The sequence below is a fragment of the Ranitomeya imitator genome, chromosome 1, assembly GCF_032444005.1.
Source record: "Ranitomeya imitator isolate aRanImi1 chromosome 1, aRanImi1.pri, whole genome shotgun sequence".
NCBI classification, from domain to species: Eukaryota; Metazoa; Chordata; class Amphibia; order Anura; family Dendrobatidae; genus Ranitomeya; species Ranitomeya imitator.
Window position 1 is genome coordinate 306,870,048 of NC_091282.1, and position 26,733 is coordinate 306,896,780.

Below are 26,733 nucleotides of genomic sequence, written 5' to 3' on the forward strand. Positions count from 1 at the left end.
TCAGGGGCTATCCATACGTGACTTGACACCTGCAGAACATTGCAAAGTCAGCGTTCCAAGCACGGCTGTGGAGTCAGAGTCGGTACCCTTTTTGGTGGAATGAGAGTTGGAATAAAATGGACCGACTGACTCCTAAAATATATAATAAATTGGTTCAATGCAGTTTGTGGGGAATATTTTTTTTTTCATAAGCATTTGGGAAAGTTATAAAATGTCCTATAAATGTCTGTCCTATTCCTGATCTAAGGTCTAGACTTTTAGCTGTGATGAATCTGTGCTGCACTTTATGTTAATGGAAAGTAGAGAAGCTCCTCCTCTACAGACAAGGGGAACAAATAAGCACACAGGGAAGGAAAGCCTACATTCATCTCAGAATTTCTGGAGTGAACAGGAAAGCAGGATTAAAGAAGGTAAGTACTTCCTAAAGCATATCAAAACTTTCAATAAACTGTGCATAACTCAATAGTCCAGTATATGTTGTCTCTGTATGCTTGATGTTTAAGGCCATGTGCACACGTCCGGAATTGCCGCGGACATTTCCGCAGAAATTCCGCAACTGTGCCGCGGGTAAAACGCATGCGGAATTGGCATGCATTTTCCCGCTAAACACTAGCGATTTACAAGCGTAATTAGCTTGCAGATTGCTAGCGTTTTCCAAGCGATCTGTAGCATCGCTTGGAAAACTGATTGACAGGTTGGTCACACTTGTCAAACATCGTGTTTGATAAGTGTGACCAACTTTTAACTATTGCTGCTGCCTATGCAGCATCAATAGTAAAAAGATCTAATATTAAAAATAATTAAAAATAATAAATCGTGATATTCTCACTTTCCGGCGTCCCCCGCAGCCTTCCAGCTCCTCGCGATGCTCCCGTTCCCAATAATGCCTAGCGGCAATGACCTCAGATGACGTAGCGGTCTCACGAGACCGCTACGTCATCACAGGTCATTGACACAAAGCATCACTGGGAACGGAAGCATCGCGAGGAGCAGGAGCGCTGCGAGGGATGCCGGAAGGTGAGAATATCACGATTTATTATTTTAATTATTATTTTTTTTTTTAACAAATATATGGTTCCCAGGGCCTGGAGGAGAGTCTCCTCTCCTCCACCCTGGGTACCAACCGCACATGATCCGCTTACTTCCCGCATGGTGGGCATAGCCACATACGAATGTAAGCGGATCAATGCATTCCTATGCATGTCCCTCTTGCAGACTATCTCTTATTGCCAGCTGCAGTGTGTGCACAAAACAGCGCGTGTGAAGAATAGGAAAGAGGAGTGAAGCAGCTTCAACAAGATCATCTAATTGTAAAGAATCATTTTGCTGCTCTTCTGTAGTAATATCTTTGCTGAATCACATTCCAGAACACACACACAAATATATATGTCCTCATCGATCCTGTCACTGTATTTCCGAATTTGAGTTGTCAAAAAACATTTTTCCCCCCTATATGTATAGTAAATATAAGTCATCAGAGCAGCTAATTTCTCCAAACATGAGCTAAGAGGAAAAATAAACTAAGGCTATGTGCACACGTTCAGGATTTTTCACGTTTTATTTTTTTGGCTATAAAAACACAATAAAACCGCGAAAAAAACGCATACATTAAGCATCCTATTATTAGAATGCAATCCGCAATATTTGTGCACATGTTGCGTTTTTTTTCCGTGGCGGAATCGAATTCCGGATTAAAATGCAGCATGTTCATTCCTTGTGCGGAATCACGGGGATTCCGCACACATAGGAATGCATTGATCCGCTTACTTTGCGCATGTGGCAATGCCCACCATGCGGGAAGTAAGCGGATCATGTGCGGTTGGTACCCAGGGTGGAAGAGAGGAGACTCTCCTCCAGGCCCTGAGAACTATATACTTGTTAAAAAGCAAAACAAAAAAACAATTAAAATAATAAATCGTGATATTCTCACCTCCTGGCGTCCCTTGCAGCGTTCCTGCTCCTCGCGATGCTTCCGTTCTCGGTGATGCTTTGTGGCAATGACCTGTGCATAGGAATGGCTTGATTATTATAGCATAATAAAGATTAAAAGCCTGATGTTGTCATTTTACTACAGTAAATGTATCACTTAAAGGGAATCTGCCACCCCATTTTAGGCCTATAAGCTAAGGCCACCACCAACAGGGGCTTATCTTCAGCATTATATAATGCTGTAGATAAGCCCCGATGTAACCTGAAAGATAAGAAAAACAAATTAGATTATACTCACCCAGGGGCGGTCCAGGTCTGGCACCTCCCATCATACGATGACGTCCTCTTCTGGTCTTCACGCTGCGGCTCCTGAGCAGGCGTACTTTGTCTGCCCTGTTGAGGACAGAGCAAAGTACTGCAGTGCGCAGGCGTGGGCCTCTCTGACCTTTCACGGCGCCTGCGCACTGCAGTACTTTGCACCCCTGATGGCGGTGGCCTTGGCTTATAGGCCTAAAATGGGGTGACAGAATCCCTTTAAACATGAGCCATGTATGAGGGAGTCAGAGTCGTGGACTCAGTGTCAAGGGAATTGAGGAGCTGGAGTTTTGGCTTACCGACTCTACAGCCCTGGTTCCAAAACGTCACTTCTTCCTTTCTGAGCCCTGCCGTGCACTCAAAAAATAGTTTTCCCCCACATATGGGGTATCAGCATGTTCAGGAGAAATTGCACAACACATTTTGGGTTCATTTTCTCCTGTTACCCTTGTGAAAATAAAAAATTGGGGCTAAAAACATTTTTGTGGGAAAAATTTGATTTTTCATTAATTTTCATGGCTCAACATTATAAACATCTGTGAAGCACTTGGGGGCTCAAGTTGCTCACCACACATATAAATATGTTCCTTGAGTTTCCAAAGTGGGGGGCACTTGTGAGCAGTTTACACTGTTTAGCACATCAGGGGCTCTACAAATGCAACATGACATCTGCTAATTATTCCAACAAAATTTGCATTCAAAAAGTCAAATAGCGATCCTTCACTTCCAAACAATGCCGTGCTTCTAAACAGTAGTTTTCCTTCACATATTGGTATACTCAGGAGAAATTGCACAACACATTTTATGGTGCAATCTCTTCTGTTATCTTTGTGAAATTTGAAAAATTTGGGTCTTAAGTAAAATTTTTGTGAAAAAAAAGTTAAATGTTAATTTTTTTTATTCACATTGCAAAAATTCCTGTGAGGCACCTGAAGGGTTAACAAACTTATAGAATGTGGTTTTGAGAAGCTTTAGGGGTGCAGTTTTTAGAATGGTGTCACTTTTGGGTATTTTCTGCAATTTAGACCCTTAGGCTATGTGCACACATTCAGGATTTTTGCGTTTTTTCGGCCGTTTTCTGCGGGGAAAAAACGCTTAAAAAACGCATACATAAGCATCCCATCATTTTTAATGCATTCTGCAATTTTTGTGCACATGATGCATTTTTTTCCGCAAAAAAACGCAGCGCGTTTATTAGTTTTGCAGATTTTTCATGTTTTTGCCGCTATTTAATGCATTGAGAAGCTCCGGAAAAAAATGCACAAAAAGCGTGCAAAAAACGCATGTGGATTTCCTGCAGAAAAAGTCAGGTTTTGTTCAGGAAAATTCTGCAGAAAATCCTGACATTTGCACATAGCCTTAACCCCTTAAGCCAGAGGGTGGTTTGCACGTTGATGACTGGGCCAATTTTTACCATTCTGACCACTGTCCCTTTATGAGGTTATAAATCTGGAACGCTTCAATGGATCCCGGTGATTCTGACACTGTTTTCTCAAGACATATTGTACTTCATGATAGTGGTAAAATTTCTTTGATATTACCTGCATTTATTTGTGAAAAAAACGGAAATCTGGCGAAAATTTTGAAAATTTTGCAATTATCCAACTTTGAATTTTTATGCCCTTAAATCACAGAGATATGTCACACAAAATACTTACCGTATATACTCGAGTATAAACCGAGATTTTCAGCCCATTTTTTTTGGCTGAAAGTCCCCCTCTCGGCTTATACTCGAGTCATACCCAGGGGTCAGCAGGGGAGGGTGAGAGGGGGCTGTCTAATTATACTCACCTACTCCTGGCGTGGTCCCTGGCAGCTTCTTCCTGTACTGAGCGGTCACATGGTACCGCTCATTACAGTAATGAATATGCGGCTCCACCTCCCATAGGGATAGAGCCGCATATTCATTACTGTAATGAGCGGTAACGGTGACCGCTCAGTACAGAGAGAAGCTGCAGCACCGGGGAAGCCAGGGACCGCGCCAGGAGCAGGTGAGTATAACAGGGAGGGGAGCGCTGCGCGATATTCACCTGTTCCTCGTTCCAGCTGCCGCTCCGTCTTCAGCAGTGACGCTCAGGTCAGAGGGCGCGGTGACGTGGTTAGTGCGCGCCCTCTGCCTGAACGTCAGTGCAGGAGACGCTGAAGATGGAGTGGCGCTGGAACGAAGTCAGGTGAATATTGAAAGTGCCGGGGGCCTGAGCGACGAGAGGAGAGTATGTGATTTTTTTTTTTTATCGCAGCCACAGCAAATGGGGCAAGTGTCTGTATGGAGCATCTTATGGGGCCATAACAATTGAGCAGCACTATATGGGGCCATAACGTTTGTGCAGCACTATATGGGGCAAGTGTCTGTATGGAGCATCTTATGGAGCCACAATCAACATTTGTGCAGCAATATATTGGGCAAATGTGCCTATGGAGCATCTTATGGGGCCATTATTAACTTTTATGCAGGATTATATGGGACATATTTTAATATGGAGCATCTTATGGGCTCATCATAAACTTTATGGAGCATTATATGGGGCTCCTGATTCAATATGGATATTCAAAAACACAACCTACTGATGTCTCAATTAATTTTATTGGTATCTATTTTTACTTTTGACATTTACCGGTAGCTGCTGCATTTTCCACCCTAGGCTTATACTCGAGCCATTAAGTTTTCCCAGTTTTTTGTAGCAAAATTAAGGGGGGTCGGCTTATACACGGGTCGGCTTATACTCGAGTATATACGGTACCTGTAATAAGTAACATTTCCCACATGTCTACTTTACATAAGCACAATTTTGGAACCAAACTTTTTTTTTGTTAGGGAGTTATAAGGGTTAAAATTTGACCAGCAATTTCTCATTATTACAACACCATTTATTTTTTTAGGGACCACATCACATTTGAAGTCATTTTGAGGGGTCTATATGATAGAAAATAACCAAGTGTAACACCATTCTAAAAACTGCACCCCTCAAAACCACATTCGAGAAGTTTATTAACCCTTCAGGTGTGTCACAGGAATTTTTGGAATGTTTAAATAAAAATGAACATTTAACTTTTACAAAAAATTTACTTCAGATCCAATTTGTTTTATTTTCCCAAGGGTAACTGGAGAAAATGGACCCCAAAAGTTGTTGTACAATTTGTCCTCAGTACGCGGATACCCCATATGTGGGGGTAAACCACTGTTTGGACGCATGGCTGAGCTCGGAAGGGAAGGAGCACCGTTTGCCACTTCAATGTAAAATTGACTGGAATTGAGATGGGACACCATGTTGCGTTTGGAGAGCCCCTGATGTGCCTAAACATTGAAACCCCCCACAAGTGACACCATTTTGGAAAGAAGACCCCCTAAGGAACTTATCTAGAGGTGTGGTGAGCACTTTGACCCACCAAGTGCTTCACAGAAGTTTATAATGCAGAACCGTAAAAATAAAAAATCAAAACTTATCTAGATGTGTTGTGAGAGCTTTGAACCCCCCAAGTGTTTCACTACTGTTTATAACACAGAGCCGTGAAAATAAAAAATCATTTTTTTCCCACAAAAATTATTTTTAGCCCCCAGTTTTGTATTTTTCCAAGGGTAGCAGGAGAAATTGGACCCCAAAAAGTTGTTGTCCAATTTGTCCTGAGTATGCTGATACCCCATATGTGAGGGGGGGACCACCGTTTGGGCGCATGGCAGAGCTCGAAAGGGAAAGAGCGCCATTTAGAATGCAGACTTAGATGGATTGGTCTGCAGGCGTCACGTTGCATTTGCAGAGCCCCTGGTGTACCTAAACAGTAGGAACCCCCCAAAAGTGATCCCATATTGGAAACTAGACCCCCCAAGGAACTTATCTAGATGTGTTGTGAGAACTTTGAACCCCAAGTGTTTCACTACAGTTAATAACAGAGCCGTGAAAATAAAAAAATCATTTTTTTCCCTCAAAAATGTTTTTTTTAGCCCCCCAAATTTTTATTTTCCCAAGGGTAACAAGAGAACTTGGACCCCAAAAGTTGTTGTCCAATTTGTCCTGAGTACGCTGATACCCCATATGTTGGGGTAAACCCCTGTTTGGGCGCACAGGAGAGCTCGGAAGGGAAGGAGCACTGTTACTTTTTTTTACGCAGAATTGGCTGGAATTGAGATCGGACGCCATGTCACGTTTGGAGAGCCCGGATGTGCCTAAACAGTGGAAATCCCCAATTGCAACTGAAACCCTAACACACCCCTAACCCCAACCCTAACCACACCCCTAACTCCAAAATACCCCTAACCCCAACCATAACCCTAACCACACCCCTAACCCTGACACACCCCTATCCCTAATCCCAACCGTAAATGTAATCCAAACCCTGAGGCCTCTTTCACACTTGCGACGTTTGGCATCCGTCGCAATCCGTCGTTTTTGGCAAAAAACGGATCCTGCAAATGTGCTCGAAGGATGCGTTTTTTTCCCATAGACTTGTAATAGTGACGGATGGCCACACGTCGCGTCCGGCGTGCGACGGATCCGTCGTGTTTTGGCGGTCCGTCGTCACAGAAAACGTTCAATGTAACGTTTTTCTGCCCATCGCGTCTGCCATTTTCTACTGCGCATGCGCATCCGAAACTCCGCCCCATCCTCCCTGGACTTCAGAATGGGCAGCGGATGCGTTGAAAAACTGCATCTGCTGCCCACGTCGTGCACAAATTTCACAACGTGCGTCGCCCCGACGCATAGCAACGGACCCGCACCGACGCAAGTGTGAAAGGTACCGTCACATTTAGCGACGCTGCAGCGATCAAGACAACGATGCCGTCGCTGTGTGGTCGCTGGAGAGCTGCCACACAGACAGCTCTCCAGCGATCAACGATGCCGAAGTCCCCTGGTAACCAGGGTAAACATCGGGTTACTAAGCGCAGGGCTGCGCTTAGTAACCCAATGTTTACCCTGGTTGCCAGTGTAAATGTAAAATAAACCAAACACTACATACTTACATTCCGGTGTCTGTCGCGTCCCCCGGCGCTCTGCTTCCCTGCACTGTGTAAGCGCCGGCCGGTGACGTCACCACTGTGCTCTGCTTTACGGCCGGCGTTGACACAGTGCAGGGAAGCAGAACGCCGGGGGACACGACAGACACCGGAATGTAAGTATGTAGTGTTTGTTTTTTTTTACATTTACACTGGTAAGCAGGGTAAATATCGGGTTACTAAGCGCGGCCCTGCGCTTAGTAACCCGATGTTTACCCTGGTTACCAGTGAAGACATCGCTGAATCGGCGTCACACACGCCGATTCAGCGATGTCTGCGGGAGATCCAGCGACGAAATAAAGTACTGGCCTTTTTGCTCTGACCAACGATGTCACAGCAGGATCCAGATCGCTGCTGCGTGTCAAACACAACGATATCGCTATCCAGGACGCTGCAACGTCACGGATCGCTATCGTTAAGTTTCTCAGTGTGAAGGTACCTAAACTTTAGCCCCAACCCTAATGGGAAAATGGAAATAAATACATTTTTTAAAAATTTTAGTATTTTTCCCTAATGAGGTCATGAAGGGGGGTTTGATTAACTTTTATAGCGGGTTTTTTAGCGGATTTTTATGATTGGCAGCTGTCACACACTAAAAGACACTTTTTATTGCAAAAAATAGTTTTTGCTTTTTTTCGCTTTATTCGGAGGACTATAACTTTATTTTTTGATTGCGTGTTATTTCACTTTTTGTTCGGCGGTATGAATAATAAAGCGTTGTTTTTTGCCTCGTTTTTTTTTACAGTGTTCAATGAAGGAGTTAACTAGTGGGAGAGTTTTATAGGTTGGGTCGTTACGGACGCGGCGATACTAAATATGTGTACTTTTGTTTGTTTGTTTTTAGATAAAGAAATGTATTTATGGGAACAATATTTTTCTTTTCTTTATTTAGGAATTATTATTTTTTTTTTTTTTACATTATCACATTGTCCCAGGGGACGACATCACTATATAGTGACAGATCACTGATCTGACACTTTGCAGAGCACTGTGTCAGATCAGCGATCTGACGTGCACTGCTCCAAGCTTACAGGCGCCTGCTCTGAGCCACCTCCCTGCAGGACGCGGAAGTAGCCCCGTGGCCATTTTGGATCCTGGGCCAGCAGGGAGGAGACGCTCGGTACAAGGTGAGCACATCGCCATCTACTGAGGGTCTCAGGGATGCTTCCCTATGCCCCCGGAATGCTGCGATCATGTTTGATCGCAGTGTCCCGGGGGTTAATGTGTTAGGAGCGGTCCGTGACCACTCCTGGCACATAGTGCCGGATGTCAGCTGCGACCGATTGCATATGACGTACTATCCCGTCACTGGGAATTAAGTCCCAGGTCACCTCGACGGAATAGTACGTCATATGGGATTAAGGGGTTAATGATACCATTTTGGTGGAAATACGATCTTTTCATCGCCCGTTATTGCATTGTCATGCAATGTCGCGGTGACCAAAAAAAAATAATTCTGGCGTTTTGATTTTTTTTCCTCGCTACGTCGTTTAGCGATCAGGTAATTTTTTTTATTGATAGATCGGCGATTCTGAACATGGCGATACCAAATATGTGTAGGTTTGATTTTATTTTTATTATTTTACTTTGAATGGGGCGAAAGGAGGGTGATTTGAACTTATGTTTTTTTATTTTTTTTCATATTTTTAACCCCTTCATGAACTTGTGATTTTCCGTTTTTCACTCCCCTCCTTCCCAGAGCCATAACTTTTTTATTTTTCCCTTCATATGGTCATGTGAGGGCTTATTTTTTGCGGGATTATTATTATTATTATTTATTTATATAGCACCATTGATTCCATGGTGCTGTACATGAGAAGGGGTGACATACAAAAAACAGATATCACGTACAGTAAACAAACTAACAATGACGGACTGATACAGAGGGGAGAGGACCCTGCCCTTGCGGGCTTACATTCATCAGGATTATGGGGAAGGAGACAGTAGGTTGGGGGTTGCAGCAGCTCCGGTGTTGGTGAGGCGGTATCTCCGGTAGTGATGAGGCGGCAGCGGTGTCAGTGCAGACTGTAGGCTTTCCTGAAGAGGTGGGTTTTCAGGTTCCATCTGAAGGATCTGACTGTGGTTGATAGTCGGACGCGTTGGGGCAGAGAGTTCCAGAGGATGGGGGATATTCGGGAGAAGTCTTGGAGGCGATTGGATGAGGAGCGAATAAGCGTGGAGGAGAGAAGGAGGTCTTGGGAGGACCGGAGATTACATGAGGGAAGATATCGGGAGATTAGTTCAGAGATATATGGAGCAGACAGGTTATGGAGTCGTACTTTTGAACAACATCATTGGTTTTACCATGACGTGTACTAGAAAATGGGGAAAAAATTCCAAGTGCGGTGAAATTGCAAAAAAAGTGCAATCCCATGCGTGTTTTTTGTTTGGCTTTTTTGCTAGGTTCACTAAATGCTAAAATTGACCTGCCATTATGATTCTCCAGGTCATTACGAGTTCATAGACACCAAACATGTATCGGTTATTTTTTATCTAAGTGGTGAAAATAAATTCCAAACTTTGCTAAAAATAAATAAATAAAAAATTTGCGCCAATTTCTGATACCCGTAGCAACTCCATTTTTCGTGATCTGGGGTCGAGTGAGGGCTTATTTTTTGTGCGCTGAGCTGACTTTTTAGTGATACCATTTTGGTGCAGATACGTTCTTTTGATCGCCCGTTATTGCATTTTAATGCAATGTCGCAGCGACCAAAAAAACAATTTTGGCGTTGCGAATTTTTTTCTCGCTACGCTGTTTAGCGATCAGGTTAATCCTTCTTTTTTGTTGATAGATCGGGCGATTCTGAACGCAGCAATACCAAATATGTGTATGTTTGATTTTATTTTTATTGTTTTATTTTGAATGGGGCGAAAGGGGGGTGATTTAAACTTATATTTTTTTATTTAGTTCATTTTTTTTTTTTAAACATTTTTCTTTTTTACTTTTGCCATGCTTCAATAGCCTCCATAGGAGGCTAGAAGCTCGCATAGCCTGATCGGCTCTGCTACATAGCAGCGATCATCAGATCGCTCCTATGTAGCTTAATTACAGGCTTGCTATGAGCGCCGACCACAGGGTGGCGCTCACAGCAAACCTGCATCAGTAACCATAGAGGTCTCAAGGACCTCTATGGTTACTATCCTGACGCATAGCTGACCCCCGATCATGTGATGGGGGTCGGCGATGAGCGCACTTCCGGCCTCGCGGCCGGAAGCGGTAGTTAAATGCCGCTGTCAGCGTTTTGACATCGGCATTTATCTAGTTAATAGCGGCGGGTGGATCGCGATTCCACTTGCCGCTATTGCGCGCACATGTCAGCTGTTCAAACCAGCTGACATGTCGCGGCTTTGATGTGGGCTCACCACCGAAGCTGTTTTGAACAGCTGACATGTGCCCGCAATAGCGGCGGTTGAAATCGCGATTCACCCGCCGCTATTAACTATTTAAATGCCGCTGTCAAATGCAGACAGCGGCATTTAACTACCGCTTCCGGCCACAAATGCGCGCATCGCCGACCCCCGTCACATGATCGGGGATCAGCGATGCTTCTGCATTGTATCCACTGATCACTGCTTACTGATCACAGGTAGCTGTGACCTTCTTCTCCACGGTATTCACGGTGGAAAATGAAATGCTAGGTGAAATCCCAAGAAACAATGAAAACCCTATATTAAGAGTCACCAATCTAACCCAAGAAGAGGTGCGAAACCGGCTAAATAAGATTAAAATAGATAAATCTCCAGGTCCGGATGGCATACACCCACGAGTACTAAGAGAACTAAGTAATGTAATAGATAAACCATTATTTCTTATTTTTAGTGACTCTATAGCGACAGGGTCTGTTCCGCAGGACTGGCGCATAGCAAATGTGGTGCCAATATTCAAAAAGGGCTCTAAAAGTGAACCTGGAAATTATAGGCCAGTAAGTCTAACCTCTATTGTTGGTAAAATATTTGAAGGGTTTCTGAGGGATGTTATTCTGGATTATCTCAATGAGAATAACTGTTTAACTCCATATCAGCATGGGTTTATGAGAAATCGCTCCTGTCAAACCAATCTAATCAGTTTTTATGAAGAGGTAAGCTATAGACTGGACCACGGTGAGTCATTGGACGTGGTATATCTCGATTTTTCCAAAGCGTTTGATACCGTGCCGCACAAGAGGTTGGTACACAAAATGAGAATGCTTGGTCTGGGGGAAAATGTGTGTAAATGGGTTAGTAACTGGCTTAGTGATAGAAAGCAGAGGGTGGTTATAAATGGTATAGTCTCTAACTGGGTCGCTGTGACCAGTGGGGTACCGCAGGGGTCAGTATTGGGACCTGTTCTCTTCAACATATTCATTAATGATCTGGTAGAAGGTTTACACAGTAAAATATCGATATTTGCAGATGATACAAAACTATGTAAAGCAGTTAATACAAGAGAAGATAGTATTCTGCTACAGATGGATCTGGATAAGTTGGAAACTTGGGCTGAAAGGTGGCAGATGAGGTTTAACAATGATAAATGTAAGGTTATACACATGGGAAGAGGGAATCAATATCACCATTACACACTGAACGGGAAACCACTGGGTAAATCTGACAGGGAGAAGGACTTGGGGATCCTAGTTAATGATAAACTTACCTGGAGCAGCCAGTGCCAGGCAGCAGCTGCCAAAGCAAACAGGATCATGGGGTGCATTAAAAGAGGTCTGGATACACATGATGAGAGCATTATACTGCCTCTGTACAAATCCCTAGTTAGACCGCACATGGAGTACTGTGTCCAGTTTTGGGCACCGGTGCTCAGGAAGGATATAATGGAACTAGAGAGAGTACAAAGGAGGGCAACAAAATTAATAAAGGGGATGGGAGAACTACAATACCCAGATAGATTAGCGAAATTAGGATTATTTAGTCTAGAAAAAAGACGACTGAGGGGCGATCTAATAACCATGTATAAGTATATAAGGGGACAATACAAATATCTCGCTGAGGATCTGTTTATACCAAGGAAGGTGACGGGCACAAGGGGGCATTCTTTGCGTCTGGAGGAGAGAAGGTTTTTCCACCAACATAGAAGAGGATTCTTTACTGTTAGGGCAGTGAGAATCTGGAATTGCTTGCCTGAGGAGGTGGTGATGGCGAACTCAGTCGAGGGGTTCAAGAGAGGCCTGGATGTCTTCCTGGAGCAGAACAATATTGTTTCATACAATTATTAGGTTCTGTAGAAGGACGTAGATCTGGGGATTTATTATGATGGAATATAGGCTGAACTGGATGGACAAATGTCTTTTTTCGGCCTTACTAACTATGTTACTATGTTACCTGCTTCTCTGCTGCATAGCAGTGATGTGATGATCGCGGCTATATAGCAGAGCCGATCCAGCTGTGCCAGCTTCTAGCCTCCCATGGAGACTATTGAAGCATGTCAAAAGTTAAAAAAAAAAAAAAAAAAAAAAAAAAAAAAAGTTTAAAAAAAGTGTGAAAAAAAATGAAAAAATATAAAAGTTTAAATCACCCCCCTTTTGCCCCATTCAAAATAAAACAATAAAAAAAAAAAAATCAAGCCTACACATATTTGGTATCGCCGCGTTCAAAATTGCCCGATCTATCAATTAAAAAAAAGAATTAACCTGATCGCTAAACGGCATAGCGAGAAAAAAATTTGAAATGCCAGAATTACGTTTTTTTGGTCGCCGCGACATTGCAATAAAATGCAATAACGGGCAATCAAAAGAACGTATCTGCACCAAAATGGTATCAATAAAAACGTCATCTCGGCACGCAAAAAATAAGCCCTCACCCGACCCGAGATCACAAAAAATGGAGACGCTACGAGTATCGGAAAATGGCGCAATTTTATTATTTTTTTTAGCAAAGTTTGGAATTTTTTTCACCAGTTAGATAAAGAAGAACCTAGACATGTTTGGTATCTATGAACTCGTAATGACCTGGAGAATCATAATGGAAGGTTAGTTTTAGCATTTAGTAAACCTAGTACAAAAGCCAAACAAAAAAACAAGTGTGGGATTGTGCTTTTTTTTTGCAATTTCCCTGCACTTGGAATTTTTTTCCTGTTTTCTAGTACACGACATGCTAAAACCAATGATGTTCAAAAGTACAACTTGTTTCGCAAAAATAAAGCCCTCACATGGACATATTGACGGAAAAATAAAAAAAGTTATGGCTCTGGGAAGGAGGGGAGTGAAAAACGAACACGGAAAATCCCAAGGTCATGAAGGGGTTAATAAAAACAGCAAAAAAATTTAATAATAGAAGCAATAATACTAGTAAAAATAATAGTGTTAATAAAAATTAGTATATGTAATAATAATACAAATAGTAGCAGTGTTAATAGAGAATATGGGGAAACTCATCAGTTCTGGAGGGTGAAGGAACATGGAAGCCACAGAGCATGCGCAGTACGTACTATGTGCGCCACCACCAGAGCAATGGACCCTCGTGATTTCGGAGGTTATATAAGCGGCCTGCACTCCATTAACCGCCCGCTCCTCACCCGGAGAACAGCGGCCGCCATACACAGCCTGCCCGCCGAGCCGCGGTGTCCGAGGACGGTAGACGCACACATCAGTACCACACAGCGCGCATGTTCCCGACATCACACACTCACCCACCCAGTGCGCCGGCGCCTACCGCCACACAGGAGCGATAGAACTTCCCAAAGTGCTTTGCGCAGGTGAGAGGGACTTCCGGTACATAGGTGGTACAGGGGGCGAAGAGTGTACTTACAGGGAAGCTCCTCTGTAGCCATGGAAACAGCCGGGAAGGATAGCAGCATAGCAAATACATTTCCTGCAGCTCCAGGCTTGATTCTGGGGCGGATATATTCCTACTGGGGGTTATCCGGTGCAAGCACTAACCTGCTGGTCAGTAGGGGTGCAGCTGCTGTGAGGCTGGAGCTGCAGTGCCTCAGTCCTTCCCTAGGGGGCTGCAGAGCGCTGCACTCTGCTTTCTCCAGCAGCCCTACAGAGAATGAATGGAGTGGCTGTGTGGGTCCGATGTGCTGCTCCATATTGCAGAGGATTATGTGCACACGTTGCGGATTCGTGTGTGGATTTTTCCGTGCAGATTCATAAAACTCCTGTGGATTTCCTGTGGTTTTTTGTGCGGATTTCATCTGCGGTTTTACACCTGCGGATTCCAATTATGGAGCAGGTGTAAAACGCTGCAGAATCCGCACAAAGAATTGACATGCTGCAGAAAATAAACGCAGCGTGTGCACTGCGGATTCGGTTTTCCATAAGTTTACATGGTACTGTACACCGCATGGAAATCCGCTGCGGATTGGTTTTGCCGATCAGTGCGGGTCCCAGCAGTCGGACCCAGTGCTGTGGAGTCTGTAAGCCAAACCTCCGACTCCTCAATTTCCCCGACCCCACAGCACTGCCCCCTACAGAGCATGGAGATAAAGTCTCACCTACAAGCTTAGATCAGGGGTGAGGAAACTCCGGCCCGAGGGCCGTTTATGGCCTTCCATGACCTTTTAACCGGCCCCAGGGCAGATTCCTGGGGACCGCAGTACCTGGGCCGGCAAGTGAATTTTCATGGCTGCCGGCCCAGTAATTTCTTCTTACTCTGAGCTCGTGCACTGTCTTTACTACTGAGAACTAAGGCGCATGCCATGAAATATTACGTCCTGATACCAAGCACAGCTTCAGGATGTACTTTGTGGGCGCAATTTGCCCCTGAAGGATGGTAAAAATATCCAAATGGCCCTTGGCAGAAAAAAGGTTCCTCACCTCTGGCCTGGATGCTTAGATCAGAAACCAAACAGACATTTATAGGACATTTCATAACTTTCTGAATTCTTCTGAAAACATTTCCAGCACATCCTGCATTGTACTACTGGACCCAATATCCAATATAATAATCGCCAGTTGGGACTTCCGAATCCCATAAGGCACCACGGCAGTGTCACTTTCGCCTGCACAAGTGACATACACGTCTCTGCTATTCCCACGCAGGCGCAGTAACAGCCACAACTGCGCGCTCTACCTGTGCATGCGCGGTAACGACGCAGCTGTTACTGCGCCTGCGTGGGGAATAGCGGTGATGTCTATGTAATTTCACCGCACTCCCGATGCGACAACATCGGGCCTATTTCTAGTATTTTATATTTTAGGAGTTGAATTCTGTCCATTTTATTCCGATTCCACCATAATGGACTCAGACTCCACAGCCCTGGTCGGCCCCTCACCATTTGGCAAGTTGATAGATAATCACTTTATGACCCCTGTCTGACATCAGTCGTAATATTCCATCCATGTGCCCTGGGCCTACTTGACAAGTGACGGAATATTACATCATCGTGATCGCCCGCACACAGGGGGTGCGCGGGCATTTGCCGTGGGTGTCAGCTGATTCTGACAGCTGGTACTAGGTGCCAGGAGCAGTCATCGACAGCTTCCGTTACTTTAACCCCAAAATGCTGCGATCAAAAATGTTCGCAGCATTCTGGAAGCTGGCATAGGGCTGACAGCGCCTCTGCCTTTGGGGTCCCCATCGTTGCCATGGTGACAGATGCTTGCTCAGATAACACCATATCCTAGCATGTTCGCTCATTTCTACTTAAGATATAACATAGGAATACCCTTTTTCCTTGTGCATGCTAGTGCATGTGCTACATACGAGGGGCGATCCAAAAGTAATGATAATCAATACTAAACACAATGAATATAGTCAAAAAAATTTTTTATTTTTTTACATAGTCTCCTATCAAGTCTATACATTTAGTCCATCTCTTTTCTAAACTTAGAATTCCCTTAGAAAAAAATTCTTGATCTTGACCCTCAAAAAAATCCCCAACAGCGGTTATCACGTCGCTATTGTCGTCAAATTTCTTGCCCCGGAGGTGTTCCTTGAGTCGAGGAAAGAGAAAGAAGTCACTGGGGGCTAGATCTGGTGAATAGGGGGGGTGTTCCACCAGTTCAAAGCCCGCTTCTTGAATGGTAGCCATGGCAACAGCAGCTTTGTGAGCCGGCGCGTTATCTTGGTGAAACAGCACTCCAGCCCGCAGTTTGCCGCGCCTTTTCTCCTTCATAGCCTCCCACAATTTTCTTATTTGTTCTGCGTAGTAGGAGCCCGTAATAGTGGCTCCCTTCTCCAAATAGTCCACCATAATAATTCCTTCAGCGTCCCAAAAAACGGACGCCATAACCTTCCCTGCTGAGCTTGACACTTTGAATTTCTTCGGCGTCGGTTCGTCGGCTTGTTTCCATGTCATCGATTGTTGTTTAGTTTCGGGATCAAAGTGGTGGATCCAGGTCTTGTCCATGGTCAAAAAACGTGACAAAAATTTTTCCTTGTCTGCTTGGAACTTTGAGATTTGCTATTGAAATGTCAACTCGTTTCTTCTTTTGGTCGTCGGTTAACATTTTAGATACCCAACGCGCGGAGACCTTTCTCATATGCAATTCTTTTGCAAGGATTCTTTGAATACTGCCATGAGATCCCTGTGACCTCAGCTACATGCCTTATAGTCACTCTTCGATCTGCCAATACAACTTCTTCAACTTTTTTCACGTTTTCTTCATTGAGGGACGTGGATGGGCGTCCTTGACGATGTTCATCTTCCGTCGATGTTCTTCCCAGCTTAAATTCCTTGGCCCAGCGTGCAACTGTGGAATATGGAGGAGAAGAGTCCCCCAATGTTTCCACCAAGTCGCTGTGTATGTCTTTGGTAGTCAATTTTTTCGAGCAGAGGTATTTGATGACAGCTCTGAGCTCGTTTTTTTCCATTTTGATGTTCACTCCTCGGCAGTTCATATTCAAATGAATGTAGCTCCCGGGAATCGTGGTCTATTTAAGTGATTTTTTTTTCCTGGACTAGTGGGTACCGAAGAGAGAAGAAAACATTTTATTTTAATTTCTGTGTGCAATAGAAATAACCATTTATCATTACTTTTGGATCGCCCCTCGTATATTCCAGTACAAGGAGAATAGTCCAAGATCCCATTTTACACTTATTTTAGAAGATTAGGGATGAAAGGTGCAATAACACCATTACCCATTCTTCACAGAGATGGGACAAGGCGCTGATGACAAACATCACAGCTTTCCTTGTGCTATGCAGTGAGTGTAATGGGAATACTGTCAGCTCCCATGGCTGCTGCGATCCAGCCATCCCTCAAATGAACCGCACTAAATAATGATGTCATGCACAATGCATTCAGTGAGGAGTGTTTGTTCATTGTGCTACTGCGGGTCAGTGTGAGATCACCAGCAAATCCTTCCCATGTATGGAGACTGCAGTCCTCACATCTCCAACACTGCCCCCCGATTAGGAAAATGTGACCGTCTACAGAGTCTCCTCTGTCACTTATTGGGGGCTTTCCGGACCTGAACATGAAACCTCTCAAATCTTTATTACTCCTTTCCAAAAGAACAAAGTGTAAAATAATAAAACATTTCAAGGGAATCGGGCATCAGGCAGACACCTTTTATTTAAAGAGCATTTAAAAGGATGCCGTGTGTCAAGGTCCCCCCCAGGACAACACCTGTCCAGTTTCCTGTTCTCCTTTAGGTAAGAATTCGAACATCAAGTTTCTCTTTTTAAACCCCTGCATCTTGGCATCTACTGCCTCTGCGCAACCCACCAACTCTTCTACCTCGAGTTTCACACTTAGCACATGTAGATGTCCAGTTTTCATGTATGAGTGCTATCTGTGGCTTTCGAGGATGGCACTCATACCTATTCTAGTCTATGGGGCCATTCATACGTCCGTGATTTTTTGTGGACAGAGCAGTCCAAGGAAAATCGTGGAGACAGAAGGTAGGATCAAAATCGGGAATGCAAGTGTATGGGTCAGTGAAAAAAAAATTGGACTGCACTCAGATGCCATCCAAGTGTGGCCCAATTTTCAGGTACTGTCGCACAGCAAGTGGAGAAACTTTTTTTTTTTTCCTCCACTTATGAGAAAAACGGATGAAACTCATACTATACTCTGATCAAAATAATTAGTATGTTTTTCTTGTACTGGAAAAAAAAATGGTCGCCAGAATGAGCCCTTAGTCAAGTGGAAGAAATTATGTTGGCAACTCCCTACCCACCTTTCCTAACCATACATCCTAGTGCCATGGACAGTGTTTCTACTGCCATATTAGGGTTGTAGTATCTGTGACTCCACAGTGTTCCCCTACCTATGTACTCCTAAGTGCAAGAGGTGGAGACATTTAAAAAAAATAAATGTTATTCTTTGTATAATAAAAATATATAAAGTTTCAAACTTTGTGTATTAATTCCTTACAGTTTAAGACATTTGCTTGCTGTTGTTAAATAGGAACCTTCACAGCCATCTATCAGATACAAATCTGTCCTGTATTTGTGGACCATGGGTAGTTACAACACAGATCTGATAACTGTAGTGTAAGGGCTAATTCACATTACTGAATAGCGGCTGTAATGTCTTATCCATATTACTATCACGCTGGGTGTGGGAGAAGCAAGGTGCACAACGGGGAGAGGGAGGGGATTCCCAAACCCTAGGGGGAGTGGAGACCCCTAGGCAAATCTAACAACATCCTTTCTCACCTGACGTCCCTAAATAGGTTTCGCACCTATCACCAAGCAGTAACCCAATCCCTGCCTGACCCTAGCGAAAGGCCCTGGATAGGGAGGGGACAAGGTGAACGCTAGTCAGCCCCCACTACAACTAAAGACGGGGAAGGTGGACAAACGAGGGGATACACTTAGCGAAGACCATCGAGATATCATGCCAGCAATCCTCCAAGAAGACACTAGTCGACTGCTAGTACTTCCAACCAGACAGGGGGAAATTGAGCTAACACCAGCACCCTGCTGAAGAGACTGAAGGTATTTAAACCTTCAGCAAAGGTGTGTTAATTAGCAGCAGAAGGTGGAGGTAACTATAGGGTCCTAGAGGGAGGAGGAAATTACTCCATAACAAAGATACAGCATGTATAAACCAACACATAATATCCATCAATATGAGTAACTTCAATAATAGTCCTCTGGGGAACATAACACCGAGGGGATGGGTCCTCGGTGCACACACGGCCCTGTTACTTCACCACTGGTATGTATACATTTTCTCTGATGGCATTTCGGGTTTATATTGCTGTGGATCGTAGATACGTATCCAATTTACATATACTATATACCAATGCGGTTATGATCTTCAGCATATGAGACAGGTGTGTGCACCTTTTTCCTGTCCGACTGTGCATGCGGTCGATGGCACAGGGGGATTTCCCACTTTTTACTGTATACCTCTTATGATTCAATAAAGTTTTGTATATTTGGACCTATGACTGCGTTTTTTTGGATTGTTGTTCTTCATGAATATGCAGTTTGTCCGTGACTGTCCCATTCAGTCTTGTTACTATTTGAATATTATTCAGTATTTGGATTATTAATATGACAGTATTGATTGATATGCTCCCCACTAAGTATTTTCTATTTCTGTTGAGGGCAGAGCAAAGTACTGCAGTGCCCAGGCGCTGGGCCTCTCTGACCTTTCCCGGCGCCTGCGCACTGCAGTACTTTGCCCTTCACAGGGCAGACAAAGTACGCCGGAGCCGCAGCATGAAGACAAGAAGAGGACATCATTGTAAGAAGATAGGAGGCCCCGGACCGCGACACCCATCGTACTGGACCGCCCCTGGGTGAGTATAATCTAACCTCTTTTTCAGGTTACATCGGGGGCTTATCTACAGCATTCCAGAATGCTGTAGAGAAGCCCCTGATGACGGTGGGCTTACCTCACCTTCCATTTTGAGGGTGACAGGTTCCCCTTAAGCTAATCGAAATGACCTACAGCTGAATCCAGGATGACTGTCTGACACACACGTGACAATTACCTCTGCAATTCTTGACCCATGGTCTTCTGACCAGAACTAACCCCGTAATCATAGGCACATGTAATGCTTCTTCAGGTCACGAGATCCATGACAAGGCCGGGATCACACACAGCGAGATACTGCCGAGTCTCACTGGTTAAAACCAAGCTCTGGCACCGGCACTCCGGAGCGGAGCGTGCGGCCCCACAGCAATATATGGAGCTGCACGCTCCGCTCTGGAGTGCCGGTGCCAGAGCTTGGTTTTAACCTGCGAGACTCGGCCGTCTCTCGCTGTAGTGTGACTCCGGCCTTAAACTGGTACTTGTGACTGTAACATTAAAAAACAAATACACCCGCTTTCCAGTCCTGCGTCAGCGGTGCTGTCCTGGCCATACTAAAGGAAGAAACCACGAATGTTCCTTGGAGTTTAATCTTTTATATATGACCAAATAAAAAAAATTCCAGTGAGACTGTCACATTATGTAGGGGGTGGAACCTATTTTTTATTTTTGTCTTTATACATTGACAATTCCTGTAGCCATAGAGAAGCACGGCTGCACGTGAAGAATTTGGGGAGGGCGGCTAACCATCTAATGTGTATGTGGGGTCCCCACTCTTCCCTGATGGCAGATTGTGTGTGAGGAGCAGGCATGTCGGGGTCCAACACCCCAATCTTTTATTGACGTAGATAAGCCACCTCCAAAGATGACTGGCAGCCACTTATTTCCCACGCTGCACTGAGATCACAGCCACACTCGGTTGCGTGAAGATGACGGTGAGGGGCAATGGCTGCTGTCTCAGATGTACACCACCCTTACATGGGACTGACAGCTAGCACAGAAGCTGAAGCTAATGGGAATGTGTGAAACCTACATTGTTCAGACCTTCTCTATTATAATGAGGGAAAACAACATGTGGAGCAGTTATGGCTCCTATAAATGGGCTGAGGCCACCCGCTAAGCGGCTATCTAACAGTGCTTCCCTACAGGGTATGTTCACACGTTCAGGATTTCCATCCTTTTTTTTTCAGGACAGTTTTTTTAAAAAACTGCAGCTCTTGGCAGAAAACGCAGGTCCTTTTTTGATGCGTTTTTTGATGCGTTTTTTTATCTTTTTTTTATGCAGTTTTCTATGCAGAGACTGTGTGTTTCCTAGGAAGCTTTTTAGGGCTAAAATGGCTGAAAATACCCTACCCCTAACCCTACCCCTAACCCTAACCCTACCCCTAACCCTAACCTTAGTGAAAAAAAAAAAAAAAATTCTTAATTTTTTTATTGTCCCTACCAATGGGGGTGACAAAGTGGGGGGGTGTCATTTACTATTTTTTTATTTTGATCACTGAGATAGGTTATATCTCAGTGATCAAAATGCACTTTGGAGCGAATCTGCCGGCCGGCAGATTCGGCGGGCGCACTGCGCATGCGCCCGCCATTTTGCAAGATGGCGGCGCCCAGGGAGAAGACGGCCGGACGGACACCGGGACGCCGGGTAAGTATAAGGGGGGGAGATTAGGGCACGGGGGGGGGCATCGGAGCACTGGGGGGGGGGCATCGGAGCACGGGGGGGCGGGATCGGAGCACGGGGGGGCAGCCACACTCCGCCCACGCACTTCCGCCCGCTCCCCCGCACTTCCTGCTGCAGCGGTTCTGCACATCAAATCGCAGTAAAACCCGCAGATATATTTTTGATCTGCGGGTTTTACTGCGATTTTGACCTCACAATGGAGGTCTATGGGTGCAGAACCGCTGCGGTTCAGGAAAAAGAAGTGACATGCTCCTTTTTTGCCGAGGCTATTCTGCGCGGCTTTTTAAACGAAATTACGGATCATGTGCACAGCAGTGACTGTTTTCCATAGGGTTACATTGTTATGTACCCTGCATGGAAAACAGCTGCAGAACCGCAGCGGCAAAACCGCTGCGGTTCCGCAGTAAAAAACGCACTGTGTGAACATGGCCTTAGCTTGTAAGCGCAGGATTGAAGTTGACCTGGATCGCTGCAGTGCGCTGCTGCCCCCTAATGCCAACCAGCTTCAGCACAGCGCTCACACACTAGACAGCAGTGGTGGTCGGTATCCTAGGCAACCCGTTGTAAACCAAAGTATTATTATCTCTAAAATGGCCACAAATGTTAATAAGCAGAACATGACTTGTATTTCCAAGCACTATCGGGCTGTAACCACTAGGGACGATGGGGAAAGCAGCATGGCTATTTATGGCGCGACTTGTCGCGGTCGTGCAGCTAGCAATGCGAGTCTATTAACGTACTGCTACGATGGGGCCACACAGAAATCAGGGGGTCTCATAGGATCGGCCCCAGGAAACAACCCATCGACTGCCTGCGGTCACTTAGTGAGGCCCAAAGAGGCTGATAAAGGTCTCTGACCCTTGTGTAACTGCAGCTCACCACAGCCTTCAATCCCAGCTGTACAAAACAGCCAGCATCCCCAGTGGTTTCCATTCAGGGAGAAATGCGACTGTAACCTGCGCGTCGCTCATGTTGGCACAAAGCAAAGGCTTTCTGTATGACCTGCAAGTCACAGCAGCCGTCGGCTCTGATTATTCTTACATTCCGCTAGGTGGCGCTGGTGAGTACTAAATCGGGATTCATCAGTATAGATCCTGACGCAGACGCTCTGGAGACTGGGAACAGAACCGAGCACCTCTATGATCCGCGCCACGCCGATGACACCATGCAGCGCACGCAGCCATCACCACGCTCCTTAGTGTCCAGAGGTGAATCCTGGGTAAAGGGGCGGATGACGTTACGAGCCTATCTGCATTATTTCCATAGGATACCCATGATGCCCCACTCGTTGCTATCATGTATGTGATGATTTATCTATATGCCGCTGTGTATCAGTGCAGCACATACCGCGGGCGGGCTGGGAGGAGAGCTGGGGAGCAGCACGTGAGGAATCAGGAGATCAGTGCTGTGCGGTGCAGTCGCCATAACCTAGCAGCGCTCGCCGGGGATGTGGGAGCCCCGGCCGGACAGTGCTCGGTAGCTTTGCGCAGTGGCAGTATCGTAGCCAATGAGGTTTATCCGAGGCGCGATTATTGCTAATTGAAAACTTTTCCCAATACCCCGCCGTGACGGCTTGAAATATAGCCGGCACCGGCAATTTTTGACAGTCTCTACGGAGACTGAACTTCTTTGGTTAAAGATAGATGTAATTCATGAGGCATTACTCTGGTGATGTGTGCTCATGATCTGTTATTAAGCTGTAGTGGTCACTGTGGGATGGCCTTCATGTGATGACGCCCAGGTCCGGTCCACAGATATTGGAAGAAAAATAGGGATTTAGGTACACTGATCTGCATCACACATGAGGGGCTAAGATACAAGGCGGCATCACACATGAGGCGGCATCATACATGAGGGGCTAAGATACAAGGCGGCATCACACATGAGGGGCTAAGATACAAGGCGGCATCACACATGAGGCGGCATCATACATGAGGGGCTAAGATACAAGGCAGCATCACACATGAGGGGCTAAGATACAAGGTGGCATCACACATGGCGGGGCTAAGATACAAGGCGGCATCACACATAAGGGGCTAAGATACAAGGTGGCATCACACATAAGGGGCTAAGATACAAGGCGGCATCACACATGAGGCGGCATCATACATGAGGGGCTAAGATACAAGGCGGCATCACACATGAGGGGCTAAGATACAAGGTGGCATCACACATGGCGGGGCTAAGATACAAGGCGGCATCACACATAAGGGGCTAAGATACAAGGTGGCATCACACATAAGGGGCTAAGATACAAGGCGGCATCACACATGAGGGGCTAAGATACAAGGCAGCATCACACATGAGGGGCTAAGATACAAGGTGGCATCACACATGGCGGGGCTAAGATACAAGGCGGCATCACACATAAGGGGCTAAGATACAAGGTGGCATCACACATGAGGGGCTAAGATACAAGACGGCATCACACATAAGGGGCTAAGATATGAGGCGGCATCATACATGAGGGGCTAAGATACAAGGCGGCATCACACATGAGGGACTAAGATACAAGGCGGCATCATACATGAGGGGCTAAGATACAAGGCGGCATCACACATGAGGGGCTAAGATACAAGGCGGCATCACACATGAGGGGCTAAGATACAAGGCGGCATCACACATGAGGCGGCATCATACATGAGGGGCTAAGATACAAGGCAGCATCACACATGAGGGGCTAAGATACAAGGCGGCATCACACATGGCGGGGCTAAGATACAAGGCGGCATCACACATAAGGGGCTAAGATACAAGGCGGCATCACACATGAGGGGCTAAGATACAAGGCGGCATCACACATGAGGCGGCATCATACATGAGGGGCTAAGATACAAGGCGGCATCACACATGAGGGGCTAAGATACAAGGCGGCATCACACATAAGGGGCTAAGATACAAGGCGGCATCACACATAAGGGGCTAAGATACAAGGCGGCATCACACATGAGGGGCTAAGATACAAGGCGGCATCACAAATGAGGGACTAAGATACAAGGCGGCATCACACATGGCGGGGCTAAGATACAAGGCGGCATCACACATGAGGGGCTAAGATACAAGGCGGCATCACACATGAGGGGCTAAGATACAAGGCGGCATCACACATGGCGGGGCTAAGATACAAGGCGGCATCACACATAAGGGGCTAAGATACAAGGCGGCATCACACATGAGGGGCTAAGATACAAGGCGGCATCACACATGAGGCGGCATCATACATGAGGGGCTAAGATACAAGGCAGCATCACACATGAGGGGCTAAGATACAAGGCGGCATCACACATGAGGGGCTAAGATACAAGGCGGCATCACACATGAGGCAGCATCATACATGAGGGGCTAAGATACAAGGCGGCATCACACATGAGGGGCTAAGATACAAGGCGGCATCACACATAAGGGGCTAAGATACAAGGCGGCATCACACATAAGGGGCTAAGATACAAGGCGGCATCACACATGAGGCGGCATCATACATGAGGGGCTAAGATACAAGGCGGCATCACACATGAGGGACTAAGATACAAGGCGGCATCACACATGGCGGGGCTAAGATACAAGGCGGCATCACACATAAGGGGCTAAGATACAAGGCGGCATCACACATGAGGGGCTAAGATACAAGGCGGCATCACACATGAGGGGATAAGATACAAGGCGGCATCACACATGAGGGGCTAAGATACAAGACGGCATCACACATGAGGGGATAAGATACAAGGCGGCATCACACATGAGGAGCTAAGATACAAGGCGGCATCACACATGGCGGGGCTAAGATACAAGGTGGCATCACACATGAGGGGATAAGATACAAGGTGACATCACACATGAGGGGCTAAGATACAAGGCGGCATAACACGTGAGGGGCTAAGATACAAGGTGGCATCACACATGAGGAGATAAGATACAAGGTGACATCACACATGAGGGGCTAAGATACAAGGCGGCATCACACGTGAGGGGCTAAGATACAAGGTGACATCACACGTGAGGGGCTAAGATACAAGGTGGCATCACACATGAGGGGATAAGATACAAGGCGGCATCACACATGATGGGCTAAGATACAAGGAGGCCATCACACGTGAGGAGATAAGATACAAGGTGGCATCACACATGAGGGGATAAGATACAAGGCGGCATCACACGTGAGGGGATAAGATACAAGGCTGCATCATACGTGAGGGGATAAGATACACGGCTGCATCACACATGAGGCGGCATCACACATGAGGGGCTAAGATACAAGGCGGCATCACACATGAGGGGCTAAGATACAAGGCGGCATCACACATGAGGGGATAAGATACACAGCTGCATCACACGTGAGGGGCTAAGATACAAGGCGGCATCACACATGAGGGGATAAGATACAAGGCGGCATCACACATGAGGGGATAAGATACAAGGCGGCATCACACATGAGGGGATAAGATACAAGGCTGCATCACACATGAGGGGATAAGATACAAGGCGGCATCACACATGAGGGGATAAGATACAAGGCGGCATCAGACATGAGGGGATAAGATACACGGCTGCATCACACATGAGGGGATAAGATACAAGGCGGCATCACACATGAGGAGATAAGATACACGGCTGCATCACACATGAGGGGATAAGATACACGGCTGCATCACACATGAGGGGATAAGATACAAGGCGGCATCACACATGAGGGGATAAGATACAAGGCAGCATCACACATGAGGGGATAAGATACAAGGCGGCATCACACATGAGGGGATAAGATACAAGGCTGCATCAGACATGAGGGGATAAGATACAAGGCGGCATCACACATGAGGGGATAAGATACAAGGCGGCATCAGACATGAGGGGATAAGATACACGGCTGCATCACACATGAGGGGATAAGATACAAGGCGGCATCACACATGAGGAGATAAGATACACGGCTGCATCACACATGAGGGGATAAGATACACGGCTGCATCACACATGAGGGGATAAGATACAAGGCGGCATCACACATGAGGAGATAAGATACACGGCTGCATCACACATGAGGGGATAAGATACACAGCTGCATCACACATGAGGGGATAAGATACAAGGCGGCATCACACATGAGGAGATAAGATACACGGCTGCATCACACATGATGGCCTTAGATTCGTGGCTCTGCTCAGTCAGTG

At 45.7% G+C, this 26,733-nt stretch overlaps 1 protein-coding gene and 1 non-coding gene across 13 annotated transcripts in view; one reads left to right on the forward strand and one right to left on the reverse strand.

Annotated features, from left to right (window-relative positions):
* The window catches only part of SIRT4 (sirtuin 4), a 35,147-nt gene extending 14,950 nt beyond the window's left edge, over window positions 1-20,197 (reverse strand). For 2 of the 12 annotated variants that reach the window (XM_069758224.1, XM_069758252.1), the window contains exons 1-2: window positions 13,653-13,820; window positions 1,931-2,002 (exon numbers count right to left, since the gene is read on the reverse strand). The gene's annotated coding sequence lies outside the window, so the exon portion shown is untranslated. Of the gene's footprint in view, window positions 1-1,930; window positions 2,003-13,652; window positions 13,897-13,972; window positions 14,122-20,062 lie in introns of those variants that run through there. The other 10 variants (XM_069758233.1, XM_069758242.1, XM_069758312.1 and 7 more) reach the window with 10 other exon arrangements.
* Window positions 20,198-23,043: 2,846 nt separating this feature from the next.
* Window positions 23,044-23,184, forward strand: LOC138660452 (U4 spliceosomal RNA). The gene has a single exon (XR_011317850.1). It is a non-coding gene; the product is annotated as a U4 spliceosomal RNA (small nuclear RNA).
* Window positions 23,185-26,733: the final 3,549 nt, after the last annotated feature.